Source organism: Centropristis striata, chromosome 17 (assembly GCF_030273125.1).
Source record: "Centropristis striata isolate RG_2023a ecotype Rhode Island chromosome 17, C.striata_1.0, whole genome shotgun sequence".
Classification (NCBI taxonomy): domain Eukaryota; kingdom Metazoa; phylum Chordata; class Actinopteri; order Perciformes; family Serranidae; genus Centropristis; species Centropristis striata.
Genome location: NC_081533.1, coordinates 2550704 through 2570750, shown reverse-complemented (window position 1 = coordinate 2570750; position 20047 = coordinate 2550704). Strand labels below are relative to the sequence as shown.

Below are 20047 nucleotides of genomic sequence, written 5' to 3'. Positions count from 1 at the left end.
CTTTAATCAGTGTTTGTTGTCCTGTTGTTATTGTCCTTCTCAGCATCAACATGATTATTATTATTAATTATCTGACACCAGTAAGATAATAAATAACATTAAAGCCCACACAGCCTGTAATCAGTGGTGGAATGTAACTTATTACATTTACTCAAGAACTGTACTTCACTACAATATTAAGGTAGTTTTACTTTACTTGAATATTTCCTTTATATGTCACTTTATACTTGTAATCCACTACATTTTAAATTCAACACAAGTTACTTTCCCGGTTGATATTTAACATGAAAAAAATCAAATCAATGTGTTGATTTGTATTTGGTTTCCTGTTTATTTTATTCTACATATATAAATATATATGAACTTTGTAACTTCAGTACTTTTGAGTGAAATTCTCCACGTCAGCAGTGTTTGCATTACTGCTGGAAAACCTGTTTATATGTCTGGATCGATACAGATGTTCACATCTGCACTGGCTAACCAAACATGGATCAACACTTGGAGGGACAAAGTGCGTCTCTCTGCAAATAGATATGAGACATAAATATATATATAACCTGTTGATACGTATTAAAGGATAATATGGCAAGAAATGACAGAGAAACTCCATTTTATGAGATGTCAAAATTCGGGGAAGAAAAATAATGAATACGATAGCATGTCGTATTCTGTCATAAGAAGTCAAATTTTGAAATGCCTAAAAATGACTTTATTATAGTCTGTTGATATATATTAGGGTATAGTTTGCACAGAAATTACAGAAAATCTTATGTAATGGGACGTCCAGAAATTGCACAAAAACAAAAAAGTCACACCTTTTTTTGTCAAAAATGGTAAAATTTTAAAATGCCTAAAAATACTAAAAATGTATTTGTGGCTTTTTCATGAATGACAAAAAAACAGCATATTTTGGGATGTAAAAAATATGAAAAAAAAAAAAATTTTTAGTAAGATGAAAAAATATAAATTGACTTTTTTGTGAAGACAGAGAACATGTTTTACACATATTGTCACAACAGCCACATGTTACACTGGTGCATTCAGAGAAACAAACACTAGTGAAGGATAGGGTCATTTAGCTTAGCTGAGCTGGAAGTGTGTTGAAATTATTATTTGTTAAAACTTCAGTGACTTTGCAGAAGAGCTGTTCAACAAACATTTAAGGCTCCCTTCCTCTATTGAGCTGCAGGTCAAGAGAGCACATCGTGTCCTCATACTGAACCTTTCCACTAAACCAGTCAGAACTAGATCAGGGTTCAGCTGTCTCAGTACATGAAATACGGTGGGTTCTGCTCATTTTCTAGAGGAAAATAAACATCTAAACAAATCAGGTTTATAGAGCTTCATGCTCTAAATGTCACTGTGTGATTGTTAAATTCAATATATAGAAGCATTATTTGTCTAAAAAACTACCACTCAGAGAAAAAGTTTCCCTGCCTTAGTCTCACCACTAGGGTTTCTCTCCAGTGTGAACCAGTTGGTGAGTTTTAAGGTGAGAACTCTGAGAAAAGGTTTTCCCACATTGGTCACACCAGTACGGCTTCTCTCCAGTGTGGATGCGTCGGTGGAATTCAAGGCTATTACTGTGAGAAAAAGTTTTTCCACATTGGTCACAGCTGTAAGGTTTCTCTCCAGTGTGGATGCGTTGATGACTTCTCAGGTGCTGTAGTCGACTGAAAGCATTCCCACAATAGTCACAGCTGTAAGGTTTCTCTCCAGTGTGGATGCGTTGATGACTTCTCAGGTGCTGTAGTCGACTGAAAGCATTCCCACAATGGTCACAGCTGTAAGGTTTCTCTCCAGTGTGGATGCGTTGATGACTTCTCAGGTTCTGTAGTCGACTGAAAGCATTCCCACAATGGTCACAGCTGTAAGGTTTCTCTCCAGTGTGGATGCGTTGATGACTTCTCAGGTTCTGTAGTCGACTGAAAGCATTCCCACAAAGGTCACAGCCGTAGGGTTTCTCTCCAGTGTGGATGCGTTGATGACTTCTCAGGTGGTGTTTCTGATTGAAAGTTTTCCCACATTGGTCACAGCTGTAAGGTTTCTCTCCAGTGTGGATGCGTTGATGACTTCTCAGGTGCTGTAGTTGACTGAAAGCATTCCCACACTGGTCACAGCTGTAAGGTCTCTCTCCAGTATGGATGCGGAGATGAAACTTTAAACCTCCAGCTGTTGAATACGTTTTGTCACAGAGCTGACAGTGGTGCCGTTTGAGTCTCTCTCTTCCTTCCTGTTTCAACAGACAGACAGAGAGACACGGTGGTGAGATGCCATGGTGGAGTAAGTGATTCATAACCATAAATAATATTTAGAGCACGTCTGTACAACATAACCCTTAATGGTCAAGAGTGAACCTGCAGGGTTAGACTCCACACAGAAAATGTGTTTGTTATAGCAGTGGCAGAGTGAATTGTTGGCAATCAGCATCATCGTCTCAACTTCTGCTTTTTTCTCTTTCTCACTTCTAGAAATAAAACACCACTTTTGATGAGGTAATAACTAATGCCATACACTTATTCATTGATATAATTTTAAGCTGTATGCTTTGAAATAGGAAGTTTATATATATATATATATATATATATATATATATATATTGTTTGATCCCAGAGATTGCCCTTGTGAAGGGACTTCTGGACCAGCTTCCTGCCAAGAGGTCAGATCCCTTTTTCCTGAGAATATTATCTCAGCAGGTATTTTGGGAACCTATAATTTAAGCTGGTGGTGAGGAGACACGCCTAGCTTCTAACTGCCTTGGTCCGGACACCTATCCTGCTTCCTCCAGCGTGGCACCTGTTGAGAAACCCTGGAATACAGATACCACACTGGCCACGTCCGGTTATGGCAGCTCTCCTCTTGTTGATCTGTGCACTTGGAATTTGCTAGGTTAATGTTAGTGGCTGTGAAAATAAGCCTCAAGGATAGTTAAAATTTATTTGGCTAGGGTAACCAATAAAAACCTAGTTATTACACACCACCTCTTAATACCAAAAGATTAAAAATAAAAAATAAAATATAAGGTCCTTTTAATACCCAAAGATTAAAAATAAAAATAAAATCTAAGGTCCTTTTAATACCCAAAGATTAAAAATGAAAAATAAAATCTAAGGTCCTTTTAATACCCAAAGATTAAAAATAAAAAATAAAATCTAAGGTCCTTTTAATACCCAAAGATTAAAAATAAAAAATAAAATCTAAGGTCCTTTTAATACCCAAAGATTAAAAATAAAAAATAAAATCTAAGGTCCACTACTTCACTTTAAATGCAATTGAAAATTTATTGATAGTATAGCAAGATGCAAGCTCACAGCAAAAATTGATTTCAAAGTGATTACTTAAAATATTCAAAAATCTCAATAATAAAATGATTATAAACTACTGAATGTCTTACCATGATATCCTAACTGCCTGTGTTGAATGAAGCTGTAGCTGGGTATTAAACTTGAAGGTTTTGGAGAAGGAGACGTGAGAGTTGTCTGGCCAAGAAACTCTTCTGCAATGCCAGGCTTCAGGCCTCAGCTGTGACTCTCCCCTCTGGCCAGAGTTGGAGCGATCCTGGACTGGTCCCTGGGTCCTGGCTTCAGTGTGGACTTGGAAAGAAGACTTCTTTAATCGATCATCGACTGGCGTTGGTCTGGTCACCCTCCTTCTCACTCGTCTCTCGTCTTCACCGGTCAGATTGGAATCTTCTTTCTTGATGTGGATGTCCTCACTCTGTCTTCTTCTTGATTGTAGAACTGGAGTCTTTTTCCCCCGATGTGGTCGATCAGGCGTCGTCTTCAGCTCTTGAGAGTCGGTTGAAGAGTCTTGCAGCTCCCCGGGAAGGATGACCAGGATTATTTCTTATGTTACAGCTTCTATACTCTGCTGCTCATCCTTTCAGATCACTTCCTCCTTGCCACTCCTCACCAGTCCTCTCATTGGTTACATCTCTCTTCTGGTTTCCACTGCCGCCATCTCTCGGACCGTCCCTCTCCCCTCCTCTTCACCTGTCTCCTTCGGCCCAACACGTTCCACACGTACACCATGTCTTGGCCCAATCCTTCCTCTTTGGAGTTCCCCTTTGTCTACTAGCTTCGCCCTGTCTCAATCACCTTATTACCAAATCTCCAACGATCAATCCGGTTACCACACGTTCTGATACTGACCTTACTGCATTCATTACACAGTTTTTCCATCAAGTCACATCAACCTTTTACACTCATCATTTTACATACAATCATCATCAACTTTTCATTAGCATCTTTTTCACAATAATCATACTAAATCAACATCAATCATTACAGTGCCATTTATGCATCACCCCTGATTTCCACAGCTTTATTCTGCTTAGCTGGTGTGTGGCGAGTAGATCTCAACTCACTTGACAATATATATATAGATATATATATATAGCTTGGTCTGCATGAATGCTGCACCCATATTATATATGTGTGTGTGTATTTTTTTTTTTTTGCCTGACCTACTGCTAACAGATTTCATAGTTTGATCTGAAGTGTGTTCATTGTTGCGAAATAGTAGAAACATTTCTTTTGTTAATTATTTGCATTATTTGCTATCACTGGCTCGTTTCAATCATCTATCATTATGATATTCCATGAAAAGGGTTGCACTTTTTTACTTACTTAACAAGTCAACTGAGAACCACAGACTGCCCTTGATTACCTGGACAAGTCCCAAAATACACTCCACACAAACAGGCACATACAGTAACAAAGGCTATGACACATCAATACAGGACATGACGCTGTATAGGTGAGAAGTGGTTAAAAAAGTTTTCCAAGGTATGTTTTTTAGACTGATGCAGACCTACATCATTGGAAGATATGACAATTATATAATGCTTTCTTTGATTGTTGTACAGTCTGCTGATTGATGATGCCTACATGATCATTTATGTAGCCTATAAAATAATCACTCACTTCTCTGCATTTTGCTGCTTTCAGGTTTCCGTTAATGACATAAACAATGACAAACCTATTTATTAATAGCAAAAAACACAAAATGTCGCTGCAAAAGACATTACAAAGACAGTTTTTATGTTCACTAAAGTTTTATTAAAATTTTAGATCAATCTTCAGTCAAATAGTCGTTTAGTAAATGTAAAGCAGTAGGGAAAATACTCCATCCAGGCGCTGTTTCTACCGAGTATCCGAAATCCCGACTGTCCCTGAACTAACCACGATGACGTAGTGCACTCTAGGCAGAGCTTGGCGTGTGACGTGCTGTCATGGGCGGGGCTTGACCGTCCAGCCAGTCAAGCCCCGCCTCCCGCCGCACACGTTAGAACTTGTTTTTATCTGCAGGGAGCAGAGAAGAGTCTGATTCTGATAAAGTTACACAGAGAAGGAGAAGCTCAATAAACTACTTTTGATTTAACGGGAAAAGAAACTAAAGCTGGAGCTTTTTAGAGCTGATTGATCTGAATCTGATCAGAACAGAGACCCCCCTCCCCCTCCCCCTCCCGAATACACAAAGAAGCGGCGGGAAAATATCGCGGAAAACAAAGTATTTAATGTTTCCCACTCATTTGTACATGAAGCCAGAAAACACGGAGACTACAGAATAAAGTCTGACCTGAACATCGGTGCTATCAGAGCCTGCTGCTGGTCTACTGGAGTCCTCCGGGTCCTGGTTCTGCTCCATTCCGCTGTGTGCTGCCGGTCCTGGTCCTGGTTTCCGTTTGAAGAGGACTCTGTTGTGTTGCAGTCTGACTCTATGCCCCGCCCCCCGCAGCTTCTCATTGGCTGAGCAATGAAACGCTGATCATCCAATCAGAGCAAACTTTTTCTATTTAATGTTATTTTTAACCCTTTGGAGTTTGGGGCTGTTTTGACACTATTTTTGTATATTTTTTTAAAAACAACCTCACCTATATGACCTGATCATTTTTTCATTTTGACTTACTGGATCAACATTTTGAAAACACACAAAAACACACACAAAAAACAAATACATACACCAAAAAACCCCACACAAATATACTATTTTTTTTTTTTTTACAAAAGACATAAAAAGACACAAAACACACCGAAAACACGTATGTTTTTGTTTTTTTACAAGAAACACACAAAAAATGAAAGAAAAACTAACACGTACCAAAAACACATAAAAAAACACATAAAAATACACAAAAACCAACAAAAAAAACTTAAACATAAAAGAATACATGAAATCAATATATATCAATAATAAAATGCTGAAGAATTTGAAAATATCTAGAAAAAAGGGAAAATAACACTTTTTTTTTTTTTTTTACCATTGCTGAAAAAGTGTTAATGCATTAAATTGGACATGGAAACTTGTGGAGAAGCCAAAACTTTAGAGTTCAGCTGACAGCAGGGAAACATGCTGCTGAACGTTTTTAGGTTCTGACGTCATGAAGAAGTCGTGCTCCGGCGCTTTTGGTGGATCCAGAGGGTTAACTCTAATGGAAAAGTGTTTCTACATTCCTTAATTATTAATATCATCATTATTATTACTGTATTTCGGGGCGTCCAGGTGGCTCACACTGGTAGATTGCTTACCATTAAGGCTGGGTCCTTGCTGCGGCGGAGCCGGGTTCGAATCCGGCCTGAGCTCCCTTTGCCGCATGTCTTCCCCTCTATCACCTGCTTTCTATCTATCACTTTCAATAAAAAAGCAAAAATGTCAAAAAAATTATCTTAAAAAAATAAAAATGATTACTTCATTTCGAAACTTTTATTTCAATACTAATTTAAAGCCTAATATAATATCCAAATATAATATATAATAATATCACCTTCCAAATATTTCTAAAATACGATCTATGCTAACTTTTAAAGACACAGAGACCATTTTACATGCTTTTATCTCATCACGCTTGGATTACTGCAACAGCCTTTTTACCTGCCTGAAGCAAAAATCCATTCATAGACTCCAGATTGTCCAGAATTCAGCTGTTTTAGTTTTAATTTCGTTTTCATTTTTTTGTTTTCAAATTCAGTTAGTTTTAGTTAATTTTTAGAGTGAGTTTGCTAGTTTTAGTTTAGTTTTTATTAGTTTTAGTGTTAGTTTTAGTTTTTTTGTAGTGTGCTATGTGTTTGGTACCAGATTCAATGAGGTCATAATACATTTTGCCTTTATTTCCTTTGGCTTATCCATCTTAGCCCCAGTAGAGTTATTAACTCTTGCAGTTCTGGGTGTATTGAATTTTGGTTTGAGTATAGACATCCCAGTCTCAATAAACATATTTACCAATGTGTTGCATGTTCTAATAGAAACACTGAATTATGTATGAAAAAAGTTGACAAAGACGTAAACGAAGGACATTTTCAATGTAATTTAGTTACTTTTGTAACCACACAATAGATTTTCAGTAAGTGATTATGTTATTTTAAAACTCTTCATTATAAAGAGTGAAGGATAGGGTCATTTAGCTTAGCTTAGCTGTAACTGTGTTATAACTATTATTTGTTAAAACTTCAGTGGCTTTGCAGAAGAGCTGTTCAACAAACATTTAAGGCTCCCTTCCTCTATTGAGCTGCAGGTCAAGAGAGCACATCGTGTCCTCATACTGAACCTTTCCACTAAACCAGTCAGAACTAGATCAGGGTTCAGCTGTTTCACTAAATGAAATACGGTGGGTTCTGCTCATTTTCTAGAAGAAAATAAACATCTAAGAAAATCAGGTTTATAGAGCTTCATGCTCCAAATGTCACTGTGTGATTATTAAATTCAATATATAGAAGCATTATTTAGTGTACAGACTGTTATTTCAATGTATTCCATTAAATTAATGGTTTTTTAGATGTATTTTTATGGCATGTTTGATCATTTTGAAAGTTGATGATGATGGTGTGAAACAGAGTTGGGAGAAAATTGATATGAAAACATAATTCAACGTGTTAATGAGACTTAATTTTATTTTTAACCAGTACATGATGATATCGGTATAATACACAAAAACAAATGCTTTAGACATTGTAACAATTTACGCCGACACAGTGAATTAACGTTACCACTAAAAAATGAAGGAGTGACCGTTCAGTTATAAAAGTACAAAGGCTAGAGATTTTTGATAGCAACAAAATGTTTATTTATAAATAAGGGCGATCCCGAAATTACGGCATGTACAAAAGAACAGAAAAAGGCCTTAATATAGGCTGAAGAGTCACAGTTCACCTTTACGAAAAATATAATCCCCAACGAAAAAAGGTAATCCACAAGTGAAAAAAAATAGAAAAAGGTAATCCACCAAAAAATATATAATCCACAAAAGGAAAGAAGGCAGCACTCCAACCAGGGAAAAGTTTCAATCTAGTCTTAATAAGACAAACAAAAAGAAGGGTGAGGGCCTTTACTCCCCCAAAGGGAAAAAACAATTCAGCCACTTACAGCCCTGCAGCTAGCAACTATGTGTCCACAGGCAGTAAGTCGATGACCGTCTCAACAAATCCAAATGGGCTTTTTAGCCAGTGTGTTGAGTCTGTCTCTGTGTTCTTTCTGTGTTCTTCTGTCTTCTCCCTCTGTGTTCACACTGATTTCTCTCCTTGTTCTGCTCACCTGGCCTTGCATTTGTTAATTCCCAATCACCCCTCCCCCGCAGCACACTTGAGCTCACTCTCCTGCAGCAGCAGATCACCAGACTCTGCAGGCAGCAGGTTCACACACACGGACGCACAGGATTCACTTAATTGGGTGGCAATGTCACAACATGCATGAGTTGGTGTTTCATCTCCTCTCTTGGTTCATTAGTTCAGGACAAAGAACAATTTGAGGGATGATGTGGTTTCCAGCTGGACATTTTCCGTTTAATTCAACGGTAAAAATGTTCAATTCAGCATAAAAAGTTTCACATAAAACATTGAGCCTATCCCAAAGAGTTTCCTACCTGTGACAGTGAGGGAGTCGCAGGAGGCTTTAAGAGAACAGACCAACACCAGGAACTTTAATCAGACAGCACAATGAGCAATCTGTTTTTATTGAAGGCTTAAAACAGTTTTATGATGTGGATATTAAAGATGAAGATGAAGAAGAAAAGAGGCTACTAATAATGCTCCAACAACTTTTATTTTTTCTAAAAAACCACTCAGAGAAAAAGTTTTCCTGCCTTCGTCTCACCACTAGGGTTTCTCTCCAGTGTGAACCCGTTGGTGAGTTTTAAGGTGAGAACTCTGAGAAAAGGTTTTCCCACATTGGTCACACCAGTACGGCTTCTCTCCAGTGTGGATGCGTCGGTGGTATTCAAGGTTACAACTGTGAGAAAAGGTTTTCCCACATTGGTCACACCAGTACGGCTTCTCTCCAGTGTGGAGGCGTCGGTGGTATTCAAGGTTACAACTGTGAGAAAAAGTTTTTCCACATTGGTCACAGCTGTAAGGTTTCTCTCCAGTGTGGATGCGTTGATGACTTCTCAGGCTATCTAGTCGACTGAAAGCATTCCCACACTGGTCACAGCTGTAAGGTTTCTCTCCAGTGTGGATGCGTTGATGACTTCTCAGGCTATCTAGTCGACTGAAAGCATTCCCACACTTGTCACAGCTGTAAGGTTTCTCTCCAGTGTGGATGCGTTGATGACTTCTCAGGTGCTGTATTTGACTGAAAGCATTCCCACAATGGTCACAGCTGTAAGGTTTCTCTCCAGTGTGGATGCGTTGATGTTTTCTCAGGTGCTGTATTTGACTGAAAGCATTCCCACAATGGTCACAGCTGTAAGGTTTCTCTCCAGTGTGGATGCGTTGATGTTTTCTCAGGTGCTGTATTTGACTGAAAGCATTCCCACACTGGTCACAGCTGTAAGGTCTCTCTCCAGTGTGGATACGTTGATGATTTCTCAAGCTCTGTTTTTCATTGAAAGAATTCCCACGTTGGTCACAGCTGTAAGGTTTCTCTCCACTGTGGATGCGTTGATGACTTCTCAGGTGCTGTAGTTGACTGAAAGCATTCCCACATTGGTCACAGCTGTAAGGTCTCTCTCCAGTATGGATGCGGAGATGAACCTTCAAACTTCCAGCTGTTGAGTAGGTTTTGTCACAGAGCTGACAGTGGTGCCGTTTGAGTCTCTCTCGTCCTTCCTGTTTCAACAGACAGACAGAAAGAGAGACACGGTGGTGAGATGCTATGGTGGAGTAAGCGATTTATAACCATAAATAATATTTAGAGCACGTCTGTACAACATAACCCTTAATGTTCAAGAGTGAACAGGTGTTACCACCTGCAGGGTTAGACTCCACACAGAAAATGTGTTTGTTATAGCAGTGGCAGAGTGAATTGTTGGCCATATATATATATATATATATATATATATATATATATATATATATATATATATATATATATATATATATAAATAGCTTGGTCTGCATGAATGCTGCACCCATATTATATATGTGTGTGTGTATTTATTTTTTTTGCCCGACCTACTGCTAACAGATTTCATAGTTTGATCTGAAGTGTGTTCATTGTTGCGAAATAGTAGAAACATTTCTTTTGTTAATTATTTGCTATCACTGCCTTTTTTAAATCATCTATCATTATGCACTTTTTTACTTACTTAACAAGTCAACTGAGAACCACAGACTGCCCTTGATTACCTGGACCAAGTCCCAAAATACACTCCACACAAACAGGCACATACAGTAACAAAGGCTATGACACATCAATACAGGACATGACGCTGTATAGGTGAGAAGTGGTTAAAAAAAGTTTTCCAAGGTATGTTTTTTAGACTGATGCAGACCTACATCATTGGAAGATATGACAATTATATAATGCTTTCTTTGATTGTTGTACAGTCTGCTGATTGATGATGCCTACATGATCATTTATGTAGCCTATAAAATAATCACTCACTTCTCTGCATTTTGCTGTTTTCAGGTTTCCGTTAATGACAAACAATGACAAACCTATTTATTAATAGCAAAAAACACAATATGTCGCTGCAAAAGACATTGCAAAGACAGTTTTTATGTTCACTAAAGTTTTATTAAAATTTTAGATCAATCTTCAGTCAAATAGTCGTTTTGTAAATGTACAGCAGTAGGGAAAAATACTCCATCCAGGCGCTGTTTCTACCGAGTATCCGAAATCCCGACTGTCCCTGAACTAACCACGATGACGTAGTGCACTCTAGGCAGAGCTTGGCGTGTGACGTGCTGTCATGGGCGGGGCTTGACCGTCCAGCCAGTCAAGCCCCGCCTCCCGCCGCACACGTTAGTATTGAAGCCGGCCGCAGCCGTTAGTACTTGTTTTTATCTGCAGGGAGCAGAGAAGAGTCTGATTCTGATAAAGTTACACAGAGAAGGAGAAGCTCAATAAACTACTTTTGATTTAACGGAAAAGAAACTAAAGCTGGAGCTTTTTAGAGCTGATTGATCTGAATCTGATCAGAACAGAGACCCCCCTCCCCCTCCCCCTCCCGAATACACAAAGAAGCGGCGGGAAAATATCTCGGAAAACAAAGTATTTAATGTGTCCCACTCATTTGTACATGAAGCCAGAAAACACGGAGACAACAGAATAAAGTCTGACCTGAACATCGGTGCTATCAGAGCCTGCTGCTGGTCTACTGGAGTCCTCCGGGTCCTGGATCTGCTCCATTCCGCTGTGTGCTGCCGGTCCTGGTCCTGGTTTCCGTTTGAAGAGGACTCTGTTGTGTTGCTGGGTGACTATATGCCCCGCCCCCCGCAGCTTCTCATTGGCTGAGCCATGAAACGCTGATCATCCAATCAGAGCAAGCTATTTCTATTTCATGGACTTTTAACTCTTTGGAGTTTGGGGCTATTTTGACACTATTTATGTCTATTTTTCCAGCACAACCTCACCTATATGACTTACTGGATCAACATTTTGAAAACACGCAAAAAACATAGAAAACAACAAAACAAATAAAGAAACAAATAAAAACACAAAAAACACACAAACCCCCCCAACCTTTGTTTTTAAAACGACATAAAAAGACACAAAAACACACCAAAAAATTACAATAAACAAATAAAACATACACAAAATAATTAAAAAATAAACACATATAAAAAAACACATAAAAAACACAAAAAATACAAAAACACAAAAATTAAAAACACATACAATAAATACTAAAACACACTTTACACTTGGTCAAGGTGTTTTTTTTTTTTTTTACCATTGCTGAAAAAGGGTTGATGCATTAAATTGGACATGGAAACTTGTGGAAAAGCCAAAACTTTAGAGAAAAGCTGACAGCAGGGAAACATGCTGCTGAACGTTTTTAGGTAAAAAAAAATCCTTCCATAGACTCCAGATTGTCCAGAATTCAGCTGCCAGACTTTTAACCACAACCAAGAAATATGATCACATCACTCCTGTTTTAGTGTCCTTACACTGGCTCCCAGTATGTTTTAGAATTGATTTTAAGATTTTACTGATTACTTTTAAGGCCCTTCATGGCCTCACTCCCTGCTACATATCTGACCTCTTAACACCTACACACCAGTCTGTACTTTGAGACCCTCAGAGGTCTCCTGACTGTTCCAGAGGCTGAAAACAAAGGGGGACAGAGTGTTGGCAGTCAGGGCCCCGAGGCTCTGGAACAACCCGAGGTTATAATAGTTTGGGATTTTTCATTACTTTTAGTTTTAATTTTGATGTGATTTTTTGTTTTCAAATTCATTTAGTTTTAGTTAGTTTATAGAGTGAGGTTGCTAGTTTTAGTTTAGTTTTTATTAGTTTTAGTGTTAGTTTTAGTTTTTTTGTAGTGTGCTATGTGTTGGGTGGCAGATTCAAAGAGGTCATAATAAATGTTGCCTTTCTTTCCTTTGGCTTATCCATCTTAGCCCCAATAAAGTTATTAAGTCTTACAGTTCTAGGTGTATTGAATTCAGGTTTGAGTATAGACATCACAGTCTAAATAAACATATTTACCAATGTGTTGCATGTTCTAATAGAAACACTGAATAATGTATGAAACTGTATTGTATGTAACCATACAATACAGTTTCAGTTAGTTATTGTTTTTTTTGTTTGTTTTTTTCAGTTTACAAAAATGTTTTTTCAACTCTACTTTTCATTATTTCGTTAGTTGTCGTTAACTATAATAACCTTGGAACAACCTGCCTGAGGAAATCAGGTCGGCTGAGTCAGTGATCTCTTTTAAATCTCTTCTTAAAACAGACTTTTATCAGAGAGCCTTTCCTGGTTTGACCTGAACTTTACCTTCCCTTGAACTGTCTTTTAACTGCACAGAACTATGTCATTCTCTAACATTATCTTTGTTTTTTGTTTCATGTCTGTTTATAACTTGTGTTTGTAAAGAACTATGTAGAATGTGTTGTGAAAAGTTGTTGTTGTTATTGTTGTTGTGATGATGATGATGATGATGATGAGGATGATGAGGATGATGAGGATGATGTGATCATAGACATATATTCATAGACTCCGCATTGAGTGCTGAAGCGTACGTCGACGTCGCCGCCATCTTGGATGTGGCAAAGTGGAGAAGCGGAGACAGCGAGAAGATGCCTCATTCATGTGCTGCATGGAAATGTACCAACAGATTTACAGTACAAACCCGATCGCATGGCCTTACCTTTCACAGGTAAGAATCAAAAAATACTTTTGATTGTATCTGGCTATTATAACGTCATTTTACGAACAGAATTTGCTGATTTTGGCTAATACTATGAAGTCCCGCGCATAACACTAATAAGATAGAATACTTTATTCATCCCCAAAGGGAAATTCGGTTGTCACAGCAGTCCGGTATTCAAGTACAATAAAATACAATAGAATAAAATAAAATACTGAGGTAGCATGAATTAAAAACAACAATAGAAAAAACACTGGATAGAACAAGGACACTTAAGAAGTTAAAAAAGCAGATCAGTTGGTAGATAGATAGATAGATAGATAGATAGATAGATAGATAGATAGATAGATAGATAGATAGATAGATATACTTTATTTATCCCAAGCTGGGAAATTACAGTGTAGATTGGCAAGATGATGGTAATTATAATTATACTGATGATATGATGGCAGCAATGCTATAGTGACTAGACGGTATATAATTACAGTACAGTATATAATATAAAATATATGTAATAATAAATAGTAAAAATATAAAATAAAATAATTATTTTTGTTAATCTTGACCAACAACTTAACACTTTTATTTGGCAGAATAAACCAGCCCGTGTTAAGAAAAACATTCTTCAACTTCCTAAACCTGAAGGAGGGCTAGCATTGCCAAACTTTCGCTACTATTTTTGGGCCTGCAACATTAATAAACTTATATACTGGCTCCATGGGGAAGGTGCAGACACCTGTCCACCCTGGGCTCACACTGAGATATCATCTTCTTCTTGTTCTCTACATTCGACGATCTGTTCACAGCTTCCCATAAGTGCCCGTGATGTTTCACCTAATCCGGTGGTCACCAATACAATTAAAATTTGGATCCAGTTCAGAAAGCAGCACGGTTTTCATAGGGCTTCGACTCTTGCCCCAGTTTTGAATAATTATGCATTTTTCCCTTCCCGCTCGGACCCTACATTTCGCATTTGGTCGGATAAGGGCCTCAGAACACTTAAGGACCTGTATGAAGACGGTGTTTTCACATCCTTTGCATCTCTGTCAGATAGATACAACCTGCCTAATAGCCATTTTTTTCGGTATCTTCAAATGAGACATTTTATCCAAAAACAGTTCCCACATTTCCCAAACCGCCCCCCCGAAGCTGAAATAGACCAATTGCTGCCTCTCGACCTGCGACAAAAGCGACTGATATCTGTTATTTATAATAAGATTGCACTTCTGAGCCCAGTCCTCACTATATTGCTAAAAAATGCATGGGAGAAGGATTTGGGGATAGACATTACTGATATCCAGTGGAGAGACATGTTAAAACTGACCCATACTTCGTCTATTTGTGCCAGGCATGCTCTATTACAGTGGAAGGTGCTTCACAGAGCCCATTTCACCAACGCTAAATTGGCAGAAATATATCCAAGTCACAGTGATGCCTGTAACCGTTGTAAACAGTCCCCAGCCGACCATGTGCACATGTTCTGGTCATGTCCGAGGCTGACCAACTTTTGGTCCAGTATATTCCAAACTCTCAAACAGGCTTTCAATGTAAATTTAGAACCAAATTCCCTGACTGCTCTTTTTGGTCTTCCTCTGTCTAAGAATCTCCCTGTTTCTGTACAGCGTGTCATGGCCTTTACCACCCTGCTGGCCAGGCGTGCCATTCTACTCAAATGGCAGCATGTTTCTCCACCGACCCATAACAGTTGGATACGGGAAATTTTACAATGTCTAAAGTTAGAGAAGTTAAGGTTCTCACAGAAGGGATCTCTGACAGCATTCCATAAAACTTGGGACCCACTGCTGGCCTATATTAGCAACAGTCTTATTGTGACTCCTGATGATGCCGAGGACGCTTCTTAATTCTTGGAAAGAGAGAGTGCCCCCCCCCCCCCCCCCCCCCCCCCCCCCCATATTTTTTTTTTTTTTTTTTTTTTTTTTTTTTTGTTTGTTTATTTTATTGATTTATTTTTTTGTCTTAACCATACTTCAGTATTTACTTATGTTGCTGTATGTTGTGTAATAATTTAGTTGTGATTACATCTGATGTGGGTTGTTGGGAGGGATAGTGGGATTCATGTTGGGGTTCTCTTTTTGTCTTGTTCTCTTTTATTTTAGTACTTCACTCTAAGGCAGACGCTTTCCAACACAATGTGTAACTGAGATTTTATCCTGTACTGTCTGCAAAAACTCAATAAAGAAATTGGGAAAAAAAATAAATAAATAAAATAAAATAAAATAATTATAAATAAAATAGTATGATATATAATATATAGTATGATATATAATATATAAATATATAATAATAGTAATAGTAATAATAATAAATAAGGCCGGTATAATAATAATAGTAGTATATTACAGTATATAGTAATAATAATAATAGTAATGTCAGCAACAGTACATATAATAATAATAATAATAATAACAAATAAAAATAATAATAATAATAGCAATTGTATAGCTGTATAGATATGTATTCTCATCAATGCCCCCTGTGTAGATATACTGTATATATGTTCATCAATGTGAATATAAAAACGATTAATCAAATCAGTTAAATGTAAACGTTAGTGCTCTTTATTCAGAAAACCCTCATGTCACATCTACATTTCAGGATCTGGTTATTATAGACACAGATTAAATGTTAGATTTCAATATGTAATGTTGCTCCGCTGTTCGATCTGCCCTCTGTCTGCTCTGCTCTCTCTCTCTGTGTGTGTGCGGCGCTGACTCGCCCACTAGGCAGCCTCTTGGTAATTACGTCTCGCAAAGTTGTGTGCAAAGCGCCGGTCAATTTACGTGCACGTGTACTGGTCCTATGAAAAACATTGAACACCGGACATTCTCGTGAATTTATAAAACCCGGCCGGACGCCCCGGACAGGACGTAAAAAGTGGATATGTCCGGGCAAAAGAGGACGCTTGGTCACCCTAAACATAAGGAGTAAACATTTATAATCATCACTTTAAAAGTTACATACTTTGTTTTTGGTGCCTATTTGTTTCCCAGATATATTAGTGTGTGTGTGTGTGTGTGTGTGTGTGTGTGTGTGTGTGAATGGGTGAATAAGAGGCATTAACTTAAAGCACTTTGTAGAAAGGCGCTTTATGAAGTTCAGTCCGTTTCCTTTCATTAGTTTACAGGCAGATCTGCCACATCCAATATGGCGGACGCGCTGACCAACGGACCAACCTGCTCAATGCGGAGTCTATGTATATATGTCTATGGATGTGATGATGATGATGATGATGATGATGATGATGATGATGTGATGATGATGATCATGATGAGATGATGATGATGATGACGATGATGATGATGTGATGATGATGATGATGATGGTGATCATGATGATGATCATGATCATCATCATGATCATGATGAGATGATGATGATGTGATGATGGTGATGATGATGACGATGATGATGATGTGATGATGATGATGATGATGATGTGATGATCATGATGAGATGATGATGATGATGACGATGATGATGATGTGATGATGATGATGATGATGGTGATCATGATGATGATCATGATCATCATCATGATCATGATGAGATGATGATGATGTGATGATGGTGATGATGATGACGATGATGATGATGTGATGATGATGATGATGATGATGTGATAATCATGATGAGATGATGATGATGATGATGATGATGTGATGATGATGATGATGATGATGTGATGATGATGATGATGATGATGATGATGATGATGTGTTGATGATGATGATGATGATGATGTGATGATGATGATGATGATGATGATGATGATCATGATGAGATGATGATGATGATGATGTGATGATGATGATGATGTGATGATGATGATGATGATGATGATGATGATGTGATGATGATGATGTGATGATGATGATGATGATGTGATGATGATGATGATGTGATGATGATGATGATGATGATGATGTGATGATGATGATGATGATGATGATGATGATGATGATGTGATGATGATGATGATGATGATGATGATGATGTGATGATGATGATGATGATGATGATGATGATGATGATGTGATGATGATGATGTGATGATGATGATGAGATGATGATGTGATGATGATGATGATGATGATGATGATGATGATGATGATGATGGATACATACATCATAGTAGAACCCTTAAAGCTCATTCACAGAACGTCTCATTGAGCGTTTTTAGAGCCAAGCTAGTTATTTCTTCATGCCTCCTCTTCATGTAATGTGTTGTTATATTCTGAGCTTCTCTCTGAAACTAAAGACTGACAGCAGTAACTGAGTCTGACTGAGGTGGTTTGATCCAGTGAGGAGGAAGAGGAGATGAATAAACAGAGACACAAAAACACTCCAGAGTTCAAACTCTCACTGAACAAACCTTTATTCTTTAGACATTCTGACAAAATCAAAATATTATTGTAAACATGATTTGATTTAATTCTGTTTTTTATTCAAGTAAAGGTGATTGTTGCTGTTGAACCTGCATCCTGTCAGAGTTGTTGCTTTAATAATCTTCTTTTTTATATTCTCATTAAATGTTTGCAGACAAAGAGAAGCTTTGACTCGTCGTTTCAAACTGTTAATCCTTTAATCAGTGTTTGTTGTCCTGTTGTTATTGTCCTTCTCAGCATCAACATGATTATTATTATTAATTATCTGACACCAGTAAGATAATAAATAACATTAAAGCCCACACTGCCTGTAATCAGTGGTGGAATGTAACTTATTACATTTACTCAAGAACTGTACTTCACTACAATATTAAGGTAGTTTTACTTTACTTGAATATTTCCTTTATATGTCACTTTATACTTGTAATCCACTACATTTTAAATTCAACACAAGTTACTTTCCCGGTTGATATTTAACATGAAAAAAATCAATTCAATGTGTTGATTTGTATTTGGTTCCCTGTCATTTTATTCTATATATAGAAATATAAATGAACTCTGTAACTTCAGTACTTTTGAGTGAAATTCTCCACGTCAGCAGTGTTTGCATTACTGCTGGAAAACCTGTTTATATGTCTGGATCAATACAGATGTTCACATCTGCACTGGCTAACCAAACATGGATCAACACTTGGAGGGACAAAGTGCGTCTCTCTGCAAATAGATATGAGACATAAATATATATAACCTGTTGATACATATTAAAGCATAATATGGCAAGAAATGACAGAGAAACTCCATTTTATGGGATGTCAAAATTCGGGGAAGAAAAATAATGAATACGATAGCATGTCGTATTCTGTCATAAGAAGTCAAATTTTGAGATGCCTAAAAATGACTTCATTATAGTCTGTTGATATATATTAGGGTATACTTTGCACAGAAATGACAGAAAATGTTATGTAATGGGACGTCTAGAAGTTGCACAAAAACAAAAAAGTCATACCTTTTTTGTCAAAAATGGTAAAAATTTAAAATGCCTAACAAATTCTAAAAATGTCTTTATTAAAGTCTGTTGATACATGTAGTAGGGTGGCTTTTTCATAAATGACGATAAAAACACCATATTTTGAGATGTACAAAATTTGACAAAAATAATAATTTATAGTAAGTGGAAAATATATAAATTGACTTTTTTGTGAAGACAGAGAACATGTTTTACACATATTGTCACAACAGCCACATGTTACACTGCTGCATTCAGAGAAACACACACTAGTGAAGGATAGGGTCATTTAGCTTAGCTTAGCTGTAACTGTGTTACAATTATTATTTGATAAAACTTCAGTGACCTTGCAGAAGAGCTGTTCAACAAACATTTAAGGCTCCCTTCTTCTATTGAGCTGCAGGTCAAGAGAGCACATCGTGTCCTCATACTGAACCTTTCCACTAAACCAGTCAGAACTAGATCAGGGTTCAGCTGTTTCACTAAATGAAATACGGTGGGTTCTGCTCATTTTCTAGGAGAAAATAAACATCTAAAAAAAATCAGGTTTATAGAGCTTCATGCTCCAAATGTCACTGTGTGATTATTAAATTCAGTATATATAAGCATTATTTAGTGTGCTGACTGTGTTTTTTCAATGTATTCCATTAAATTAATGTGTTTTTAGATATATTTCTTGGCATGTGTGATCATTTCAGCCTATTATTTCAGCTGCAAGATGATGGTGTGAGGCAGAGTTGGGAGAAAATTGATATAAAAACATAATTCAACGTGTTAATGAGACTTCATTTTAATTTTAACCGGTACATGAGAATATTGGTATAAAAACAGACAAATAATGCTTTAGACATATATGAGCTGCTGTTTCTTCTCCTCTCTTGGTTCATTAATTCAGGACAAAGAACAATTTGAGGGATGATGTGGTTTCCAGCTGGACATTTTCCGTTTAATTCAACTGTAAAAATGTTCATTTCAGCATCAAAAGATTCACATAAAACATTGAGCCTATCCCAAAGAGTTTCCTACCTGTGACAGTGAGGGAGTCGCAGGAGGCTTTAAGAGAACAGACCAACACCAGGAACTTCTGTTTTTATTGAAGGCTTAA

General features: G+C 37.4%; 1 pseudogene; it reads right to left on the bottom strand.

Annotated features, from left to right (window-relative positions):
- Positions 1-686: 686 nt before the first annotated feature.
- The window catches only part of LOC131989473 (zinc finger protein 721-like), a 56115-nt pseudogene continuing 36754 nt past the window's right edge, over positions 687-20047 (bottom strand).